Genomic DNA, 23,049 nt, shown 5'->3' with positions numbered 1-23,049 from the left:
TACACCCAAGTGGGGCTTGAACTCAAAGATCATGAGTGAAATGCTCCACCAACTGAGCCAGGCAGGAGCCCCTGCCCAAGCAAGTTTTGAGTAAATGGAGTCTGTATTCAATTCAGGTCTCCTTGATTTCTAATCTAGTACTTTTGAATGCATGTAGCAGATTGGCAAGGAGGACTCATTAGATCACTTCTGCTTCCAGCTTTCTATAGTTTAGGTGCCCATTTGGTATAGGAGTAAAATGAACAGTTATTCCACCTGGTCAGCAGTCTCTCTGGTTTCTTTAAGAAAATTCAGTTTTCTAAAAATCATAGAGAGGTAGAAACTAAGGGTCTTTCTTTTCTTTAAGTTTTTTATTTAAGTTCCTGTTAACATACAGTGTAATATCAGTTTTGGGTGTACAATTTAGTGATTCAACACTTACATACAATACCTGGTGCTCATCACAAGTGCACTCCCTAATCCCCATCACCTATTTAACCCATCCCCCTACCTCCCCTCTGATAACCATCAGTTTTTTTCTCTGTAGTTAAGAGTACATTTCTTGGTTTGCCTCTCTCTTTTTTCTCCCCATGATCATTTTTTTTGTTTGTTTCTTAAATTCCACATATGAATGAAATCTTATGGTATTTGTCTTTCTCTGCCTGACTTATTTCACTTGGTATAATACTCTCTAGCTCCATCCATGTCTTAGGGTTTTTCTTTTTTTTTACCTTATTTTATTTAAATTCAATTAGTTAACATATAGTGTATCATTAGTTTCAGATGTAGAGTTCAGTTATTCATCTGTTGCATATAACACCCAGTGCTCATTACATCAAGTGCCCTACTTAATGCCCATCACCCAGTTACCCCATTCCCCAACCCACCTCCCTTCCAGCAACCCTCAGTTTGTTTCCTATAGTTAAGAGTCTCTTATGGTTTGTCTCCTTCTCAGATTTCATCTTATTTTATTTTTCCCTCCCTTCCCCTATGATCCTCTGTTTTGCTTTTTCGTAGGGTCTTTCTTGTTCATAATGGGAAAAGTTTTTCCCTAGGCAGGCAACAAACACCTAGCTGGTTTTATTTTTCTGTTGGTTTTGATTTGCAGAATTTCCTAGACTAGCACTCTTCAAGTGACAAGAGAAAGACTAGAGCTACAGAAGAGGTAAAACTCTATTAGCTGAGGCAAATAGAAGATGATGTAGGAACAGAAGTTTGAAGACAAGAAGAATGGGTTTGAGTGGCTGCAGTAACTGAGTCTAAGGTTCAACTGAATAGAAAAGAAAGGTCTGCGATAGGAAAAATAAATCCACATATTTATCATTTTTATAAGTGGTCATTCCTAAGATTTCATTGTTATTTTAATAATAAATGGTGATATTTGGTGATTGTAATACATAGTTGTCAGAAAGATAATTTCTCTAGGAAGCTTTGATTTTTAACAGAGCACTCAAGGCTTTAAAATTTGCCTTTGCCAGGAAACCTTTTAAAAACTTGAATAATCAGTGCAATTATATCTTGTCATTAGATGAGTTGATTGATTCTTAAAGGGTGAAATGGTGAGAAAGAATAAAGTATTTGCTATTATTAGAGATAATTTCCCAATTTGGGATGATTCCAAGTTACTTTTGAGAGTTGTGTGATTCAGAAATTCTTTAATATAGGTGTAGGTTCTCATAGAGAAACTCACTTTTAATAAAACTTTTCCTTATCTCTATTATTTTACCATCTAGGAGCTGTTTGAAGAAAACTCTTTAAGAGAAGAAAAAGAAAAAAATAAGAGACTTTCATCAGAAGGACAGGTGAAGGCAAGGTAAAAAACAAAACACTCTCTTAAAAGTCTACTACTCTGTACTCCTGTATCCCATTTTCCTGACCACAGCACCTACACACTTAGTTCTAGATACTGCTTTTATTTACTGTTACTTTCTTACCATGGAATGATTATGGAATCTCAAGTCAAAATTCTGTCAAAGTCATTCTCATGGTTTTAGAAATTTATCTGGTAATTGGTTAGAACAGAGTTAGAATGCTTTGTAAATTCTTTGAGTTCTCTATAATTTAGTACACACGTTCTATTTTTTAAAGTTTTTTATTTTAATTGCAGTATAGTTAACATACATTCTATTATTTTCGAATATTATTTTTTCCCCAAATCAGCTATAGTGTGGTCCACAATTCTTCCCTCTGTGTCAGGGTTTTTCAACGAACACTATAGACATTTTGGGCTGGTCAATTATTTGTTTTGGAGGGCTCTCCTGTACATTGTAGGACATTTAGCACCATCCTTGGCCTCTACCCTCTAGATACCAGTAGCTTCTTACCTCCTCCAAAGTTGTGATAACCAAAAATGTCTCTAGAGATTGCCAAATATCCTCTGGAGGATAAAATCACTTCCAGTTTAGAACCACTACTCTAGCTCTACAGTCATCTGTTGCTGCCTTTATGTTAAGTCAACAGATGCACAACAACATTAAGAGCAAAACATTAAAAAAAAAAAAAAAAAAAAAACGTCTTTCATCTTTCAGCTTATTCTTTTTTTAAGGATAACCATAGCAAATGTAATACAGCAGTAACATGTCTAGATTTTGAACTGTTTTACTGAAATTGGTAAAATTGGATCCAGGAAAGGGGTTTTGAAGTCACTGTAAAAATTTTCACTTTGGAGGCATTGGAAAGAGCAGAACATTTAGACTTATTCAGAGCTAGGTTTGAATTTCTGGTTCCTATATTTAGTATGTCATTATCTAGGACAAATTATTTAATCTCTTTGTGTTTCAATTTCCTCATTTACAGAAACAGAGGAAATAATATTTATTTCCTAGGTTTATTGTGAAGATTAAATGAGATTATCCTGAATGTTAGAATACTTAGAGGCTCTCAGAAATGATAGCTTAGTAATGTCTTCTGCAGCCAAAAAACCCTTAACAAAGAGGTAAACATCAAGAAAGGTATTTGAAACAAAAGAGAAAATCATACTGATATAAAAGCATGGTACCTTAGTCCTTGGAAAAATTGTGACATTTCTGTTCACCACTTCTTGAGAAAGAATTAATGTCAAGAGAGGGGCCAGAGAGGAAGTTACAAAAAGTGCCAGAAGGGCTTTGATCAGACTAAACTATTTAATATTAATAGAATATTTACTATTCTTCTGTATAGAAAGAATGGGTTGATTGAATCAGAATGAAATCATGAAGTGTATGGGTGGAGTAAATATGAATTTGTTCCTAGGATCTTAAGCAACTAAGAGTAGGTGATCTTCCTGACTCAGCCTACTGAATGATAGAGGGAGGTATTCCTTTTGTTTGTTTGTTTTTAACAAGTTTATAGTATGTGCTCTCAGTATTACATGAGTCTCTTTGTAGTTTTATAAGAAAATTTATTTTTATGAGAAATTTTTAAAATACAGAAGGTATAAAAATAATGTATTAAACATCCATGTTTCCACCTCCAAGAACTGACAAAAGTCAATATTTTTAAAGATTTATTTATTTATTTATTTTATTTTTTAAAGATTTTATTTATTTTTTGACAGAAAGAGAGAGAGAGGGAACACAAGCAGGGGGAGTGGGAAAGGGAGAAGCAGACTTCCCACTAAGCAAGGAGCCCGATGTGGGGCTCGATCCTAGGACCCTGGGATCATGACCCAAGACGAAGGCAGACACTTAACCGACTGAGCCACCCAGGTGCCCCTATTTATTTCTGAGTGATAAGGGGGAGGAGGAGGAGCAGAGGGAGAGGGACAAACAGACTCCCCACTGAGCATGGAGCCAAATGGATCTCAGGACCCTAAGATCACGACCTGAGATCAGGCCCTGAGCCAAAGCCAAGAGTTGAATGCTTAACTGACTGCACTACCCAGTGCCCTGACAACAGTCAGTATTTTGTCACATTTGTTTCCCATTCTCTTTAAAATAAAATAAATGAAACAATATAGTGAATTTGAAGTCTCCTTTGACCACACTCACTAGTCTTATTCTCTGCTCTCCCTCCTGGAAGCAACTACTTTCGTGATGTAATGTGTGTATCCTTTTCCACGCATAAATATGCATTCATGGAAAATATACAATATTTTACATGTTTTTACATTTACATCAATATTATACTTAATATATGCCTAGGTTCCATACCTTTTACTCAGCATTACTTTTGACACCTACCCATGTTGATGTTTATACATTTGTGTATGTAATAATTTATCATATAAATATGGCTTATTTTATTATCCATTTCCTTTTCATGGATATTTATAGGTTGCTTTCATATTCTTTTCCAATTACAAGAAATGCTGCAGTGACTATGTAACACTGTACACATTTGCAAGAGTTCTCTAAGGTATATACTGGAAGTAGAATTACTGGGACATAGGTAGAAATAGCTGTATTAAGATAAATGAAAAAGTATTTTATATGTTAAAAAAGGTTTGTATACTGAAAATAAAGATTCAAAAAGAGTTAAATTTGCATGCATTTAATGGAAGAATTTATGGCTTTTATTTGGGATAGTTTAGAAGTCAGATATGCAAGAACAGTTCAATGAAATATTGATTGTCTACTATATGCTCAGAACTACACAACTGATATCAGAAACATAATACTGAGGTGAATGGACTAATCCAGAATACCTTTTTTATGCTCTTATTCAGTCAAAAGGTAAGACTATCTACAGGACAAATCAATGTACCAGGCAAAAGTATACAGTTTGAGTATTCAGGTTCATTGCCTGTTTGATTAATTAGCATAGCCCTGGCCTAGAAAGTTTGTCATATGCTTTCCTCTTCTCTGAACCTCACAATTTTAATGACCATTGTTGATGAGTTGTAGCTGAAGTATACTGAAAGTTAACATTTTCATGTATATTATTCTTTCCTAAAATAGATATTGGGTAAGGCATGTGAAGATATAGAGGGGAAGTATATATCAATTGATCCATCATAAAGCTAGAATAAAAGAGGCAGTCAATTAAAAGGCAAATTCTGACAAGAATGTAAAGGAAAAAAGAATTTATGAAAAAAATGTAGAACAACAAGAATCCTGTGGGCACTCTTGAGAGGAACTTAGTCAAATGGTATTTATTAGATTTTTTCATAGAACTTTTCATTGAGATAACCACTTTCACCACAACAAGTCTCAAATTCCATATTTGGACAAAAAAGGCTTAAAATTTCATTTCACAAATTATGCCAGACCTTGTATATCTCAGTTCCCTGAAATCAAAACAGTGAATTTTTATGGTAACTAAATTCAGTTGACCTATTTCTAAGTCAGGCCCTAAGCTGAAGCTTAATGAGACTTGGGCAATGATCCAGAATACACAAAAGTTAATAACCTATTTCTTTTATTTTTCAGATTTAATTCTTTGTAAAAAGAAATCCTCCAACATTTCTCATCTATCTAACTGAAGTTTCCCCAACTGGAGGTAAGATACAAAGTTTAGAGAGGCACAAATGTATGAATTGGAGGGGAAAAGAAAGGTTATGGAACTTGCTAAAGACCATACATCATACAACATGAATGAAGCCTTTCATTTCTTGTTTCACCCTACAGATAACCCATCATTTAAGATGTATTTATGAACAGGGTAGAAAGGATCATCTTGAAAATTCTCTTTGACAGTTACATTAATAAATAAAGTATGGTTTTAATAAGCAGTTATTCAACTTTAGATAGAGGGAGGGAAAGAAAAATTATGGACATATATTTGATAGGCATATTCTCCATTATATTATTCTTTTTATATTTCTTCATTTTCACTTACACCAGTAGTACTTTGTTAGTGTTCCTTTCTCCTTTCTTATTAGACTTTCCCTATTTTTTTTTCTTACTAATTCTCATATTCATCCTTAGTACCAGCCTTTTTGGATACTTTTAAAGTCATGCTTAACCAAGGAATCTCAAGCTCAACGTAAATTTCTATATTTAGACTCAGAAAGGTTTACTGGAATTCATAGGATACAGTGAAATTAAGGTGAATATTTAGTTAATAGTGTTATATTATACAAATAGGGGCCACGCTGGGTGCATGAGTGTATAAATGTTCCAATACCTCGTGTTAATATTTGCTAGAAGCCTATCAACTTCTAAAAAGGTATCATTTAGAAATTTGGTGTCAAATAATCAGAGTGTCACACTCTGTACCATATAATAATCACTGTGGTAAACAACTTTGATTACTATATAAATTGTTATTATCTTTTTAGCTGTATGCCTTATTTCTTCAATTAGTTTATAAGCATCTTTAGGACCAGGTCATTTTATTCCTTATAGGACTTCTGACCCCTGGAACCAACTGATTTCCTTGCATATAGTTGAAACTTAGTACATTTTTATTGTTGATGAAGTTTTATTATTACTTTTTAAATTAGAGCTATTTCTTTTATTCAGACAGCTTCTTTAATATCTAGTTACATTTCCATGATTGGGAGATAAATGCAAATATTTGAGTAGTAAGAGATTTGGAACAGATTAATTAGCTGAAAAGAGAAGAGAAACTCTTAGTTAATTTTCAGCAGGCAAAAATGTCTGGTAAAATAATTTCTCCCTAAGTGAATATATCTGAATTTGAGAATTGCCTGTTCAATACAGATTATTTATATTTAAACATATTAGATTCTTTTAATACCTCAGTAACTGAGCATGAATCAGCTTCCAACAGAATTAGCAGTGGAAAATGTACCTCAGGTGTCTTTGGTCTGATAATGAAAAAATTAACTAATTTTGGTGCTAGAAGAGTTGTTCCTGATTTTATGACTCTGATATCTTTATGAATGGTATAATTATAAGTTAGTTGATTGACAGTCCTATAATTTTATAGTTATGAAATATCATATATTGAAGTGTCCTTCTAGTTAGAATACATTTCAAGATAAATATATCCACCTCCACCACAAAAGATTATTTTCATTGTGAATAGCTAAAAATGAACACCATGTCAAAATACCATGTAGTTAAGTGTTATAGGAAAAAAAGTCCTGGTTTATTATTTTTTAACTGTATATGAATCATTTTAGTGATAGAAAGAGATGTAGTAAGAACTTTTAAATATTGGCCTTCTTTAAAATGGAAAAGACAAAGAACTATCTTCAAGCATGTAATCATAGGACAAGTTGAGATCACAAACGTCACAGAGAATATACTGATTTTATTAAACCTATAGTTTCCTCTTCTTTGTGAAGCAGACTTGTGGTTTTAATTACTCTTTGGGATTTTGTTCTTGGAGGAAGGTTTTCCTAATGTCTTTGTGCTAATATCATAATATGGGATATTTTTTGTTGAAACTAATTAATTAATGAACATTTTGGGATACCTTCTATTTTCCCACATCTATGGATAAAAAAGTAATGTAAGACATAAATGTGTCCTGGAGGAAGTTGTAGAAATCAAGCCAGCATGTATTAAACAATCAGAGAACACTAAGTGTTAACTTTGCATCACTGGCCTGACATAGAAGATACCGGTGTTGACCAGATTGCTCAAGGTTTCATGAAAGACATCAGACTTAAAAGATTAGGATAGGTCACAGGGGAAAGGAATGTAATTCCAGATAGGTAGAATGACATAATCAAAGACACATGGGTGAGGATTAATACCTATTTACATTCCAGGACTGTGCCTGTGTTGGTATAGTCAGCAACCCCACTTTAAATCCTAACCGGGAGACTATGAAACTCTAGTGCTTATATAGTTAAGTAATATATTTCTTGTTTATTCCGTGGCATATATTCACTGACTGAAAATGCTACAAATCAAATAAGCATATCAAGGATAATGTCTTAGTAACATTTTCCTAGTTAACTCTGTCCTAAGTAGTAGAGCTAAAGATGTCAATCTTTAAAAAGATAGTTTAGAGCTGTGTGATACTAAAATAGTTTTACAAGTTCCAGAACCAGGTGAGTGAGACTGAGAAATCTGTTATCCTTTGCTTATTGGTTGATATTTATGGCATCATTACACTATCTTACACATAAGCAAAAACAAAAGTACAGGTTTTACTGTTTTACTGTACTACCTATAGTGACACCATTATTTTTTTTTTACTTTGTACTTAATATAACACAATAGCAATGATGCTACAGTAAGATCTTATTATTGCTAAATAACTCAGTGGGAAGATGAATAATGAGATGATTCATAAGTTGTAAATAAAATTAAAGATTTTAGTATTGAAAGATATGTTCTTTATTATTTGTTCCTTTAAATAAATTTTAAACTAATATTATCTTATCGGATGGGAGATCAATAACCACACAGTTCTAATAGAACTGTGAAAAAGATCCCAATTTAGGCATTTGAACCAAAAGAAATGTTATTTTGATTCAAGTAGATTTGGAGAATACTTTGATAATTTGTATCATTAATTTTAGAAATTGATAGTGTTGGTTTCTGTTCAGACTGGTTAACTCTATGTGATTTAAAGCTGAATTTTCATATAAACAAAATGAATTTTGAATTTGGTATAAACTATAAAATATGTTTCATTAAATTATGACTCTTTTTCTTAAAGTAAGAAATAAATTTCAACTGAAGTTTTTAGTCTGTGGAAGTTACAGGAAGAATGCAGATTGTTGGTTGCACATGATATGGGAGAAATGATGTGTCATATTTGATAGTTTGTGTTCAGGGAGGTTACAGAGCAGTAGTTCAGCTTCTTTGGATATTTGTGATAAAGGCACGTGTATTAGAAGAACCAGGGGAACTCTTCACTAATAACTCTACATTTTGAAACAAAACTGAAAAATAAAATGAAGACAATTTCAAATCAAGTAGTTTTGTGCAGTGTCCTTAATGTAGCTGACCTTCTGACCCTGTAGAATAGAATCATATAAAGTTAGAGATGCTAAGGTTCTTTTTTTTTAAGATTTTATTTATTTATTTGAGAGAGAGAATGAGAGAGCAAGAGAACACAAGAGTGGGGAGAGTCAGAGGGAGAAGCAGACTCCCTGCCAAGCAGGGAGCCCGATGTGGGACTCGATCCCGGGACTCCAGGATCATGACCTAAGCCAAAGGCAGTCACCCAACCAACTGAGCCACCCAGGTGCCCCCGATGCTAAGGTTCTTAATAACCCAGTCCAACCCTTTTATTTCACAGAGAAGACTGAAGTTCAAAGTGGTGAGGTGACTTTCCAAGTCCTACACACAGTATTAGAGTCAATATTAAAATCTAGATATCCTCTTTTGCAAATCCAGTCATTTTGCTTTTATTATAGCATATTGCCTGTATGAGACAAAGTATGATTTGAACATTGTTGTTAAAAAGATGCTAACCCTGGTAAATCTTATCCTCTCATATACCAGAAATCCCTAATATTAGTGATTCTTATGTAATCTTGTTATAATATCCCCCAAAGGGAACAATACATTATAGACAACAACTTTTTCTTTTTTAGCATGAATTAGTGTATTAAAGGCTAAAAGCTTCAAAATCTAGAAGAGATGGATCACAGGTAAATTTCAGTACAGAAAGACTTTTGTTTATTTATTTTTGTTTTATTTAGTTTGGATAGGCTCAAAGTCTAAACATGCATACCATATATCTGTTTGTCTATCTATCTAAAACACTGAGGTTGGGGCGCCTGGGTGGCTCAGTTGTTAAGCATCTGCCTTCGGCTCAGGTCGTGATCCCAGGGTCCTGGGATTGAGCCCCGCGTTGGGCTCCCTGCTCCATGGGAAGCCTGCTTCTCTCTCTGCCACTCCCCCTGCTTGTGTTCCCTCTCTTGCTGTGTCTCTCTCTGTCAAATAAATAAAATCTTTAAAAAAATAAATAAAAAAAATAAAATGCTGAGGTTTTCCTCCCATCCCTGCCCCTTACTGCACGACCTTCTCTGTTTCCTCATCCACAAATAGGTAACCTATTTCTTTTGTTACTTTTAAATATCATTCCAGAGATTCTGTTTGCAAATATAAATACATAGTCATGTTCTATCTCCAAGAGAAGTTGCTTTTTTTTCTTTTTTTTCCAAGATGGGAAATTCTCTGTGTGAAGTCCATGGCAAGGTCCTCACGTCTTTTTTTCTTTTCTTTTTTTTTTTTTTTTGAGAGAGAGAGAGAGAGAGAGAGAGAGAGAGAGAGAGAGAGCACAAGCTGGGGGAGGGGCAGAGGGAGAAGCAGACTCCCCACTGAGAAGGAAGCCAATGCAGGGACCCTGAGATCATGACCTGAACTGAAGGCAAATGCTTCACTGACTGAGCTACTCAGGCACCCCAGGTTCTCACTTCTTGATGCCACTTTTCTTTATCAGGAAGTCTTTGGTGTCTTGTATCATCCTGGCTTCACTTAGCCTATATTAAACAGAAATCCCTCAAAATTTCTTTCTGGTAGGTAGATATCACTCCACAGTTTCTAGTGATGACACAGAGTTTGTTTGTTTCCTTTCTACATATTCCTTTGTCTACTTTTATGAGAACCTGGGAGTTTGGAACTTAGATACTGGTACTTAAATTTGGTCTTACCAAGACATTGTACCATATATTTTATGACTCAAAAACTTTTAGGATCAGAAAAAGATTACCAGGAATTATATTTCCAGGTTTTCAAAGTACTTTTTAAAAAAGATTTTATTTATTTATTTGAGAGAAAAAGAGATGGAAATAGTGACAGAGAACATGAGCGGGGAGGAGAGGGAGAAGCAGGCTCCCCGCTGAGTGGAGAGCCCAATATGGGGCTTGATCCCAGGACCCCGGGATCATGACCTGAGCTGAAGGTAGACACTTAACAAACTGAGCCACCCAGGTGCCCCATCAACGTACTTTTTTGTTTGTTTTTTAATGATATAATTAGTAATATTCTTAATATTAAGGAAATATGGCTGATACAGAGTGAGTTTTCCACTTTATGTAAGAAACATCGGAATAATCCACTGCATAAATTTCCATGGCTTGATTTTTATTTAAAAATTTGTGAAAGAAATAAGATTTATAATATTTTATATATTTATTGGTAGCAGTCTAAGACAAAGGCTTCCAGAGTAATTAGGAAGCAGTAAAATGTAGTTTTAGAAAGGGCACTTGAAGTAATGAGCACTGGGTATTGTAAGCAACTGATGAATCACTAAATTCTACCTCTGAAACTAATAATACAGTATATGTTAATTAAATTGAATTTAATAAAAATTTTAAAAATAAAAAATTAAAACAGGATTTAGAGTTAGACCTGGTTTTTATATCCTGACTGTGCCACCTGTGCTTTTTGGCAAGTTAATTTCTTTATCTATAAAACAAATGTAGCTATACTTCTTCATACAGTTGTTATATGAATTAAATGAGACAAGTTATATGGATTAAATGAGACAAAATAGTTAACAGTATTTAGAAGACCACAAGAAACATAACTAATACTAAATAAAAGATAGGAGTCATTGTTTTATTAAGAGCAGCAGTAGAATAGGGCTCCTGGGTGGCTTAGTTGGTTAAGCGACTGCCTTCGGCTCAGGTCATGATCCTGGAGTCCCAGGATTGAGTCCCACATCGGGCTCCCTGCTCAGCAGGGAGTCTGCTTCTCCCTCTGACCCTCCCCCCTCTCATGCTCTCTCTCTCTCTCTCTCTCATTCTCTCTCTCAAATAAATAAATAAAATCTTAAAAAAAAAGAGCAGCAGTAGAATAACTGTAATAGTAATTGTGGCTCTTGTCACCATACTTAGTTTCATAATAGCAATATGTTGTGTCATAGCTAATGTGAAATCTCTTCAAGCAGACATTGAGTTCACTGATTATTTCATAAGTCTCACTTGTGCTGTTTAATAGTTTTTCATGGTATGTTAAGAAAAGTTAAAAGTATGATATTAGCTGCGGGTTTTTCATATATGGCCTTTATTATATTGGGCTATGTTCCCTCTAACCCTATTGTGTTGAGAATTTTTATCATGAATAGATGTTATACTTTGTTGAATGATTTTTCTGCATGTATTAAATGATCATATGGTTCTTATCCTTTCTCTTATTTCTGTGTTTTATTATATTGATTGACTTGTGACTATTGAACCAAACTTGCAACCTAGGAATAAATCCCAGTTGATTGTGGTTAATGATTTTTATAATGTATTGTTGGATTTGGTTGGCTACTATTTTGTTGAAGCTTTTTGTATCTAAGTTCATCAGGGATATTGGCCTGCAGTTCTCTTTTTTACTTATGTCTTTATCTGGTTTTGGTGTCAGGGTAGTGCTGGTCTCCTAGAATGAGTTTGGAAGTTTTCATTCCTTTTCTATTTTCTGGAATAGTTTGAGAAGTATAGGTATTAACTCTTCATTAAATGTTTCCTGGAATTTGCCAATGAAGCCTTCTGGTCCTGAACATTTGTTTGTTGGGAATTTTTGATTACTCATTCATTGTCTTTGCTGGTTGTTGGTTTGATCAATTTTTCTATTTTCTCCTGTTTTACTTTTGGTAGTTTATATATTTCTAGCAATTTATCCATTTCTCTAAGTTGTCCTAATTGTTGGTCTATAGTTTTTCATAATGTTCTCTTATAATTGTATTTCTGTGGTGTGGATTATTTCTCCTCCCTCATTTTTTCTTTTGAAATCCATGTACATGATACATGTTCCTCCATTTCCTCATTTTCAAACTGCAGGTGTCTTTAGGTCTAAAATGAGCCTCTTGTAGGCATCATATCTATGGGTCTTGTTTATGTTCCCTCATCCTGTGTCTTTTAATTATATTCAAAGTAATTATTGATAGATATGTATTTATTGTAATTTTATTACTTGTTTTGTGGTTGTTTCTGAAGATTTTCTCTAATCTTGTTTTTTTTTCTCTCATGGATGCTGATTTTCTTTAGTGATATATTTGGTATACTCTCTCTTTATTCATTGCATATTTATTAGTGGTTTTTGATATGTGTTTACCATTAGATTTGTATATAACCTCTTCTGTATGTAGAAGTCTATATAAAGTTCATGATTGTTTAATTTTGAGCCCATTCTTTACTTATCTCCTCCTCATGTTTTACATGTATGTTGTCATATTTTACATCCTATTATTTTGTGGGTTCCTCAACTGACTTTTTTAGAGGGGGGGAGAGAGAGAGAAGGTCAGGGGGAGGGGCAGACGGGGAGGGAGAGAGAGAATTATAAGTAGGCTCCATGCCCAGTGCAGAGCATGATGCAAAGCTTGATCTTACAACCCTGAGATCATGACCTGAGCTGAAATCAAGAGTCAGATACTTAACCAACTGAGTCACCCATGTGCCCCATCCTTAACTGATTTTTTACAGAAATATTCATTTTTACTGCTTTTGTGTTTCCTATCTTCTTACTGTCACTTTTGGTCTCTCCTCTCCATGGACAGAATCCCCTTTAGTATTTTTTGCAGGGCTTGTTTAGTGTTCATGAACTCCATTAGTTTTTATTTGTCTGGGAAACTCTTTTTCTCTCCCTCTATTCTGAATGATAGCTTTGCTGGATAGAGTATTCCTGGCTGCAGATTTTTCTCATTTAGCACTTTGAATGTATCACGCCACTCCCTCTTGGCTTTGAAAGTTTCTGCTTAAAAATCCTCTGCTAGCCTTATAGCTTTTCCCTTGTATGTTACTGTCTTCTTCTGGAATGCTGTTTTTAAAATTTTTCTTTATCACTTTATTTTGTCAATTTAATTACAGTATGCCTTTGTGTGGATCTGCTTTTGTTGATTTTGTTGTCAGTTCTCCGTACCTCTTAGATCTGGATATCTGTTTCCTTTCCCAGATTAGTGAAGTTTTCAGGGATTATTTCCTCAAATAAATTCTCTGCCTCCTTTTCTCTCTCTTCTTCTTCTGGGACTCCTATAATATGAATGTTATTTTGTCTGATGGAGTCCATTCTTTTTGTGTATAATTATTTTTTTTCTCTTTTGTTTAGCTTGATTACTTTTCATTACTTTGTTTTCTAGGTCATTAATCCATTCCTCTGCTTCTTCCAAGCTGCTATTCATTCCATCAAGGGTGTTTCTCATTCTGTTTCATTTAGATCTCTGGTGGTGGTCTTGTCCTGTTCTTTCATTTGAGATTATTTTCTCTGTCCTCTCATTTTGTCTAAATCTCTGTCTCTGTTTCTATGCAATGGGAAAGTCAGCTATGTCTCCTATTTTTGAGGGTAATAGCCTTATGGAGAAAAGGTCCTGGGGTGCCTGGATGGCTCAGTCAGTTGGCCATCTGCCTTTAGCTTAGGTCATGATCCCAGGGTCCTGGGATTGAGCACCACATTGGGCTCTCTGTTCAGCAGGGAGTCTGCTTCTCCCTCTCCCTCTGCCTGCCACTCCACCTGCTTGTGTGTGCGCTCGCTCTCTCTCTCTGTCAAATAAGCAAATAAAATATTTTTTTAAAAGGTCCTGTATTGCCCTGCCACATACTGTTCCCTGTTTCCTAGGTTCTGGTGCTTCTGGGAGTGTCTCTGATGTGTGCTTCATGTGCTCTGCTGTTTGCTTTATCCTTCAAGGCAGTTGTATGCAGAGGCTCTCTTTGCCTGTTGTGGGCAGTGTTTGGTCTCTGGCCTGAATGTGTTGTGTTTTAATTAGGTGTGCTTTGATCTGCTTTGAAATAAAATTTTGCTACCACCACTGTAACTGAGACTCTGCAAAACTCCCAAGTCAGGAGATGCAGTGTGAGCAAGGTTTGGGCAAATTCTCTGGGGCATGGGGCCTACCACACTGGGACTGAGGCAAAGGAGGCTAGGAAGGGTAGTTACACTAGAGTGCATTGTGTGGGTCAGGGGTGCGCACAGTGTTGGAGCTGCACTGGTTCCCACAGGTGGCCCTGTGCTTATGCTGAGGGGCTGGGTAGGGAAATGGTGCCTGCCATTTCCTTTGTTCCCAGAGGGCCCTCTCTATGAATGCTGCCTCTCTGGGACATGCTCTGAAATGAGCAAATAACCTCTCCACTGTGTGCCCCAGGCACTCTTAAGATTGTTGTTTCCATACTGTATATCTGTGAGTAGTGTGCCTGCCTTCTCTTCAGGAGCAGCACAAACCCCTCCAGCCCCATCCCAGCCAAGCCTGCTCACTTTTAGAACTCCAGGCTTTACGCCCAGGTGGTTGCCAAAAGCCACAAAATTTGGCTCCTCTCCATTTCCAAGCCAATTGCTATGTGCATTCATTCTCCACCCTTTGTGTTAGTCTGTCTCTGGCCCTTCTCCACAACTGCAGCTCTATCCCCACCACAGTGGCCAAGATGAATTTCTCACCCAAACCACTGTTTCATACTTCCTACCTTCTTTGATGTGACCGCTTCTCTACCTTTAGTTGTGGAGTTTTTTCTGCCAGTATTCAGGTCAATTTCTGGGGTATTTAGGATGATTTGATAGTTATCTAGTTGTATTTGTGGGATGAAGCAAGCCTAGGGTCCTCCTACTCCACCATCTTCTAGACTGGCTGTCCAATACAGTTTCATTTTAAATCTATTCCCTTTCTTCTTATCATTTGTTAAAATGGGAGAAAAAAAGAGTCAAAAAAATCTAGGTTATTTGTAGGTTTTCCTGGAGCTCAGCTAATTCAGGATTATGGCATGGTCTCTGTGTGTATGTGTGCGTGAATATATAATCTTCTGTCTTCCTCATAATTGAGAATTTATTTCTTCTCTAACCAGGAAAATGGTTGAAAATTATTTCCTTAATTTTTTAATATTTCCCATTAAAGTTATTCTTCTCCACTCTCCAGAGCATTGGTGAGATAGGCACCTACCCACATGGTAAAAGCTACATAAAGAAAGGAACCATGTCTATTTTGTCTACCACTCTATTCCCAATATATAGTATCATGCTTGGCAAATAAAGGGCACTCAATTAATCACTGTTGAATAAAGAGAGGAATTTGTGGCCCACTGCAATTTGACTTTCTCTTACACTCCACAGAAACTACTTATTGTTATTTATCATTGTTATTTATCTAATGTCTAAGTCTGATGAACATTTATAAAATGTCTTATTTTGCTAAATACACAACTTCATCTCACAATCCTGATTGCATTTTTCTCCTTGAAACTTTCTACTTCATAGCACTCTTTAACTTTTTTTGGTTCTCCTTGTATATATTTAACTGTACTTTCTCTATGCATTTCACGGACTCCTCTTCTTTCCACTCTCTAAATGTAGGTGTTCCAAGGATTCTGTCACCCAGCATTTTTTTTTTCTAATTTTGCACTCTTCCCTTGTGTGAACTAATTTATACTTTATCTTCAATTACTCGTATGACTGTGACTCACACATCTGACAAGCCCACATTTCTCATTTGAGCTTATATTCCATCATCCAACTCTTGCTAGATATTTCTGTCTCAGAGGCACTTCAGTATATTTAAAATTGACCTCCTCAGTTTTTCCCCTTGAAAGACCTCTTCATGGGGCGCCTGGGTGGCTCAGTTGGTTTAGTGTTTGACTCTTGATTTCGGCTCAGGTCATGATCTTGGGGTTGTGGGATCCAGCTCTGCAGTGGGCTTAATGCTTAACACAGTGTCCACTTGGGATTCTCTCTCTCCCTCTCCCTCTGTCTCTCCCCCCACTTATACTCTTTCCCTCTAAATAAATAAATAAAATCTTAAAAAAAAGACCTTGTTGCTTAGTATTTTCAGTCTCATTTGGAGACATCATTTTCTACCCAGTTATTCAAAACAAGGTTTATCTTTTACTTCTTCTCCTTTATATTTTACATTTAATCAGTTACTAGGTCCTGCTGACTTGATATAAATATTCATTGAACTGTTCCTTATTTTCTATTCCTATTACTACAATCATAGTTTAAACTCTCACCTTCTCTTGTAAGGACATTTACAGCATTATCCGTCCCTTCCATCATTTTATTCAACAAATATTTTCCTTACATCTCTTCTTATCCCTTTCAAGTTCATCTACTGCACAGCATATGGTTTCACTTATTTGTGGAACATAAGGAATAGCATGGAGGACATTAGGAGAAGGAAGGGGAAAATGAAGGCTGGGAAATCAGAGGGGGAGACGAACCTTGAGAGACTATGGACTCTGGGAAACAAACTGAGGGTTTTAGAGGGGAGCTGGGTGGGGGGATGGGTTAGCCCGGTGATGGGTATTAAGGGGGGCACGTATTGCATGGAGCACTGGGTGTTATATGCAAACAATGAATCATGGAACACTGCACCAAAATCTAATGATGTACTGTATGGTCACTAACATAACATAATAAAAAAATAAAAAATAAAATAAAAGTTCTGTCTAAAGCAGAAGTCTGATTATGCCACATTTTGGCTTAAAGCTCTTTAATGGTTCTTCATTACTTGCTGCGTGAGATTCAAGCTTCTTAACACAGTCACATAAAGACCTTTATAATTAGTCCTCTTCCTATCTTTTTAGCTTTATATTCTACAATTGCTTTATTTATTATTTTATAGCACCAATTCAGAGCTTTGTCTCTAAGTCCACATGATACTATCTGTCACTTCTCTGGGTTTGCTTTGGGCTTTCATTCCAGTTGGAATTCCATCTTCTCTTAAATCCCAGTAATTCCAATTCTTCCTTTAAGACTTGGCTCAGCTGTCATACATAGGAAACTTTTCTTGGCCACCTCACTACCTCCTTGCACAATTCTTTGTACTAACAGATTGCATTTATAATTTTTGGTTAATGTTCCATTATATTAATTTTTTGAGGGTAGAGACTCTATCTTTTATCTTTTATGAGGCCTGTCATAGTGCCTGGCACCTAGGAGGTACTTCAGAAATATTTATTATCGTTAATTAATTTACATTGTATGTATATCTTTGCCAAAGCTGTACACTTTTGAGTGGCAATTCCCTTAAGGATCAAGAGCTTTAAGTCATTGCAGGTGATCCATGTTTTTATTTGCAACAAGAATTGACTGTAGTTTAATAAAATCCCCCAAACAACTACTTGGAAGTGGTACCCAAATTTATCAAAGTTATTTTTTCTTTTTATGTAGTTGCTCAGTCAGTGGCACTGAACTTGACAACTACTGTCATGTGTGTTTCTTGGCATCTCTTTGGTATTAAAAAACGGTCTTTCTATTCAAAAAGCTTGAGGACTATTACCTTGTACTATAAGTTATGGAAATCAGGAATTTATTTCTTCTATTGACCTCTTTGTCCTCAAAACACCAGTTACTGGCACTAGTGAATAGTAATAATTAAGTATGATAGTTATGCTATTTCACTCAGTGTTAATAAAGCTCTTATTTTTGCCAGACCTTTCTTTCACTAAGTGCTATTAAGGGAACTCAGAGATATAAAAACTATATGAATTTGCACTTCTATGTATACATACTGATGATTTTTGCTTCAGTTATCTGAAAAGATCAGGTACAAGTGATTTGGGGGGCTTGGATTACTCAAATAGTATCCTATTTTGTTTGAATGCTGTTTCTCTTTCTGTTAAACACATTTTAATCAAGATTAAAAGGGAAATTTTTTATGTCATGAGTACTGTTTACTCTTTATTCTGATTAAAAGGAAAGAGATGTTTCATAGCAAGTACAAATGTTCTCAAGTAGAAGTGAAAAAGGAAAAATCCAAATGTAAGAATCATACTAAGAATTGCACTTAAAATTTATCTCTGTCCTAAAGAAACATTTCACTCTGAATGTCAAAATGAAAGGGATTTTGAAAATACATCAGCAAAAATTCAAGACAGAAATATGATAGACCCTTAACATTTGAAATAATGTTACCTAGCATTTAAAAAGAAAGCTTATATGCCACTTGATAAATTCTAAAGAAAATGGTTTTGGGATACTCTTCATCCTATTACCTAGCATTATGGTTACCTAGTTTCTCCATAAATAGTTATTGATCATAAGAAGCAAATAAAAACTACAAAAATTTTTGCATTCAACTCTGATGTGATATACCACAACTAAACCTCAAGTTGATAATGAAATTATTATATACTTAAAATTTTTTTTATTTAAATTCAATTTAGTTAACTTATAGTGTATTGTTAGTTTCAGGGGTAGAATTTAGTCACTCATCAGTTGCATGTAACACCCAGTGCTCATTACATCAAATACTCTATTTAATGGCCATCACCCAATTACGCCATCCCCTTGCCCCCACTTCTCCAGCAACCCTCAGTTTGTTTCCTATACTTAAGAGTCTGTTATGGCTTACCTCCTTCTCTGTTTTTATCTTATTTTATTTTTCCTTCCCTTCCCCTATGTTCAATTGTTTTGTTTCTTAAATTCCACTTTTCAAATTATAAAAGGAATGTTTATGTAGAAAATTTCAGAAATCCCAAAAGGTTTAAAAACTGAAATGTCACCAAAAGATAACCTGTTATGTGCCTATATGTATAATATGTATATCATATTTTTCATAATTTGGATCATAGTATATAACATTTTGTATCCAATATTAATATCTTGAACATTTTTAACTACTATTAAGTATTATTTTAAAATGATTTTATTTTGTTATTTTTTTGACTTTTTAAAAATTAACATATACTGTAAGTTTCAGAGGTAGAATTTAGTGATCCATCAGTTGCATAAAACACCCAGTGCTCATCACTTCAAGTGCCCTCTTTAATGTCCATCACCCAGTTATCCCATTCCCCCACCAAACTCCCCTCCAGCAACCCTCAGTTTGTTTCCTATACTTAAGAGTCTATTATGGTATGTCTCCCTCTCTGTTTTCATCTTATTTTACTTTTCCTTCCCTTCTCCTATGTTTATCTGTTTTGTTTCTTAAATTCCACATATAAGTGAAATCATATATTTTTAATTCTCTGACTTATTTCACTTAGCATAATACCCTCTAGTTCCATTCACATGGTTGCAAATGGCAAGAGTTCACTCTTTTTGATGACTGAGTAATACTCCATTATATATATACTATATTTTCTTCATCTGTCGATGGACATTTGGGCTCTTCCCATATTTTGGCTATTGTCAACATTGCTGCTATAAACACTGGGGACATGTGCCCCTTCAAATCACTATGTTGAAATGATTTTAAATGTCTGCTTAATGGTCTATTTTCTATAATGTATCTAACCTTTCCTTTTTTTGTCTGTCTCTGATTTATTTTATTAGCAAAGACCCTCTAGTTCCATCCACATCATTGCAAATGGGAAGATTATGTTTCTTTTGATGGCTGAGTATTATTCCATTGTATATATATACCACATCTTCTTTATCCATTCATCTCTCGATGTATGTCTCAGCTCTTTCCATAGTTTGGCTATTGTGGACATTGCTGCTATAAACATTGGAGTGCAGGTGCCCCCTTGGAACAGTACGTTTGTATCCCTTAGGTAAATACCTAGTAGTGCAATTGCTGGGTCGTAGGGTAACTCTATTTTTAACTTCTTGAGGAATCTCCATACTGTTTTCTAGAGTGACTGTATCACCTTGCATTCCCACCAGTGGGATTCCTGTCTCACATTTGATCTTTCATCCATTTTGAGTTTATTTTTGTGTATGGTGTAATAAAAAGTCCAGTTTCATTCTGCTGCATGTGGCTGTCCAATTTTCCCAACACCATTTGTTGAAGAGACTGTCTTTTTTCCACTGGATATTCTTTCCTGCTTTGTCAAAGATTAGTCAACCATAGAATTGAGGGTCCATTTCTGGGTTCTCTATTGTGTTCCATTGATCTATGTGTTTGTTTTTGTGCCAGTACCATCCTGTCTTGAAGATTACAGCTTTCTTTTTTTTTAATTTAAATTCAATTAGCCAATATACAGTACATCATTAGTTTCAGATGTACAGTTCAGTAGTTCATCAGTTGGATATAACACCCAGTGCTGACACATCACATGCCCTCCTTAATGCCCATGACTCAATTACTCCATCCCTCCACCCACCTCCCCTCCAGGAGCCCTCAGTTTGTTTCCTGTAGTTACGAGTCTCTCATGGTTTGTCTCCCTCACTGACTACTTCCCATTCAGTTTTACCTCCCTTCTCCTATGATCCTCTGCACTATTTCTTATATTCCACATATGATGAAACCAAATGGAAATTGTCTTTCTCTGATTGACTTATTTTGCTCAGCATAATAAGCTCCAGTTTCATCCAGGTTGATGTAAATGGTAAGTATCCATGCTTTCTGATGGCTGAGTAATAGTCCATTGTATATAAATACCACATCTTGATCCATTCATCTGTTGATGGACATCTGGGCTCTTTCCATATTTTGACTATTGTGGACATTGCTGTTTTAAACATTGGGAGGCATGTGCCCCATCAGATCATTATGTTTGTATCTTTTGGGTAAATACCTAGTAGTGCAATTGCTGGTCATAGGGTACCTCTATTTTTAACTCCTTGAGGAACCTCCATACTGTTTTCTAGAGTGGCTGTTACCAGTTTGCATTCCCACCAACAGTGCAAGAGGGTTTCCCTTTCTCTGCATCCTCACCATTTGTTGTTTCCTGACTTGTTAATTTAGCCATTCTGACTGGTGTGAGATGATATCTCATTGTGGTTTTGATTTGTATTTCCCTGATCCAGAGTGATATTGGGTATTTTTTCATGTGTGTGTTGGCCATTTGTATCTTTTCTTTGGATAAATGTTTGTTCATGTCTTCTTCCCATTGCTTGACATGGTTATTTGTTTTTAGAGTGTTGAGATCGATATGTTCTCTATAGATCTAGGGTACTAGACCTTTATCTGTAATGTCACTTGCAAATATCTTCTCCCATTCTGTGGGTTGCCTCTTTGTTTTGTTGACTGTTTCGTTTGCTGTACAGAAGCTTTTTATCTTGATGAAGTCCCATTATTGCTTTTGATTCCCTTGCCTTTGGAGACATGTCTAGCAAGAAGTTGCCACAGCCAAGGTTGAAGAGGTTACTGCCTGTGTTCTCATCTAGGATTTTGATGGATTTCTGTCTCACATTGAGATCTTTCATACACTTTGACTTTATCTTTGTCTATGGTATAAGAAAATGGTCCAGGTTCATTCTTCTATATGTGGCTGTCTACTTTTCCCAACACCATTTGTGGAAGAGACTGGCCTTTTTCCATTGGATAGTCTTTCCTGCTTTGTCAAAGATTATTTGACCATAGAGTTGAGGGTCCATTTCTGGGTTCTGTACTCTGTTCCATCGATCCATGTGTCAGTTTTCAGGCCGGTACCATATTGTCTTGATGATTACAGCTTTGTAATATAGGTTGGAATCTGGCACTGTGATGCCACCAGCTTTGGTTTTCTTTTTCAACATCCCTCTGGGTATTCAGAGTCTTTTCTAGTTCCATACAAATTTTAGGATTATTTGTTCCAGCTCTGTGAAAAATGTTGATGGTATTTTGATAGGGATTGCATTAGATGTGTAGATTGTTCTGGGTAGCAGAGATATTCTCACAGTATTTTTTCTTCCAGTCCATGAGTGTGGAATGTTTTTCCATTTCTTTGTGTCTTCCTCAATTTATTTCATAAGTGTTCTATAGCTTTTAGAGTACAGATACTTTGCCTCATTGATTTATCCCTATTTAGTGCAATTGAAAATGGTATCAATTCCTTAATTTCTCTTTCTTCTGTCCCATTGTTAGTGTAGAGAAATGCAAGTGATTTCTGTGCAATGATTTTATATTCTGCCACTTTGCTGAATTCCTGTATGAGATCTGATAATTTTGGGGTTGAATCTTTTGGAGTTTCCACTTAAAGTATTATGTCATCTGTGAAGAATGAGAGCTTGTCTTCTTCTTTGCCAATTTGAGTGCCTTTTATTTCTTTTTGTTGTCTGACTCCTAAGGTGAGGACTTCTAGTGCTATGTTAAAAACAGTGGTGGGCACCTGGGTGGCTCAGTCATTAAGCGTCTGCCTTCGGCTCAGGTCGTGATCCCAGGTTCCTGGGATCGAGTCCCACATCGGGCTCCCTGCTCCGCGGGAAGCCTGCTTCTCCCTCTCCCACTCCCCCTGCTTATGTTCCTGCTCTCGCTCTCTCTCTCTCTCTCAAATAAATAAAATTAAAAAAAAAAACAAAACAGTGGTGAGAGTGGGCATCCCTGCAGTGTTCCTGACCTTAGGGGAAAAGCTCTCAGTTTTTCCCTGTTGAGAATGATAATCTCTTTGGTCTTTTCATATATGGTTTTTATGATATTGAGGTATGCTCTCTCTATCCCTACAATGTGGAGAGTTTTAATGAAGAAAAGATACTGTATTTTGTCAAATGCTTTTTCTGAATC

General features: G+C 35.7%; 1 protein-coding gene across 1 annotated transcript in view; it reads left to right on the top strand.

Moving 5' to 3' along the window:
• The window catches only part of TENT5D (terminal nucleotidyltransferase 5D), a 102,038-nt gene that overhangs the window by 3,632 nt on the left and 75,357 nt on the right, over window positions 1-23,049 (top strand). The window contains exons 2-3 of the mRNA XM_027608588.2: window positions 1,713-1,792; window positions 5,328-5,397. The gene's annotated coding sequence lies outside the window, so the exon portion shown is untranslated. The remainder of the gene's footprint in view (window positions 1-1,712; window positions 1,793-5,327; window positions 5,398-23,049) is intronic.

Source organism: Zalophus californianus, chromosome X (genome assembly GCF_009762305.2).
Source record: "Zalophus californianus isolate mZalCal1 chromosome X, mZalCal1.pri.v2, whole genome shotgun sequence".
Classification (NCBI taxonomy): Eukaryota; Metazoa; Chordata; class Mammalia; order Carnivora; family Otariidae; genus Zalophus; species Zalophus californianus.
This window is presented reverse-complemented; position numbering and strand designations above follow the sequence as displayed.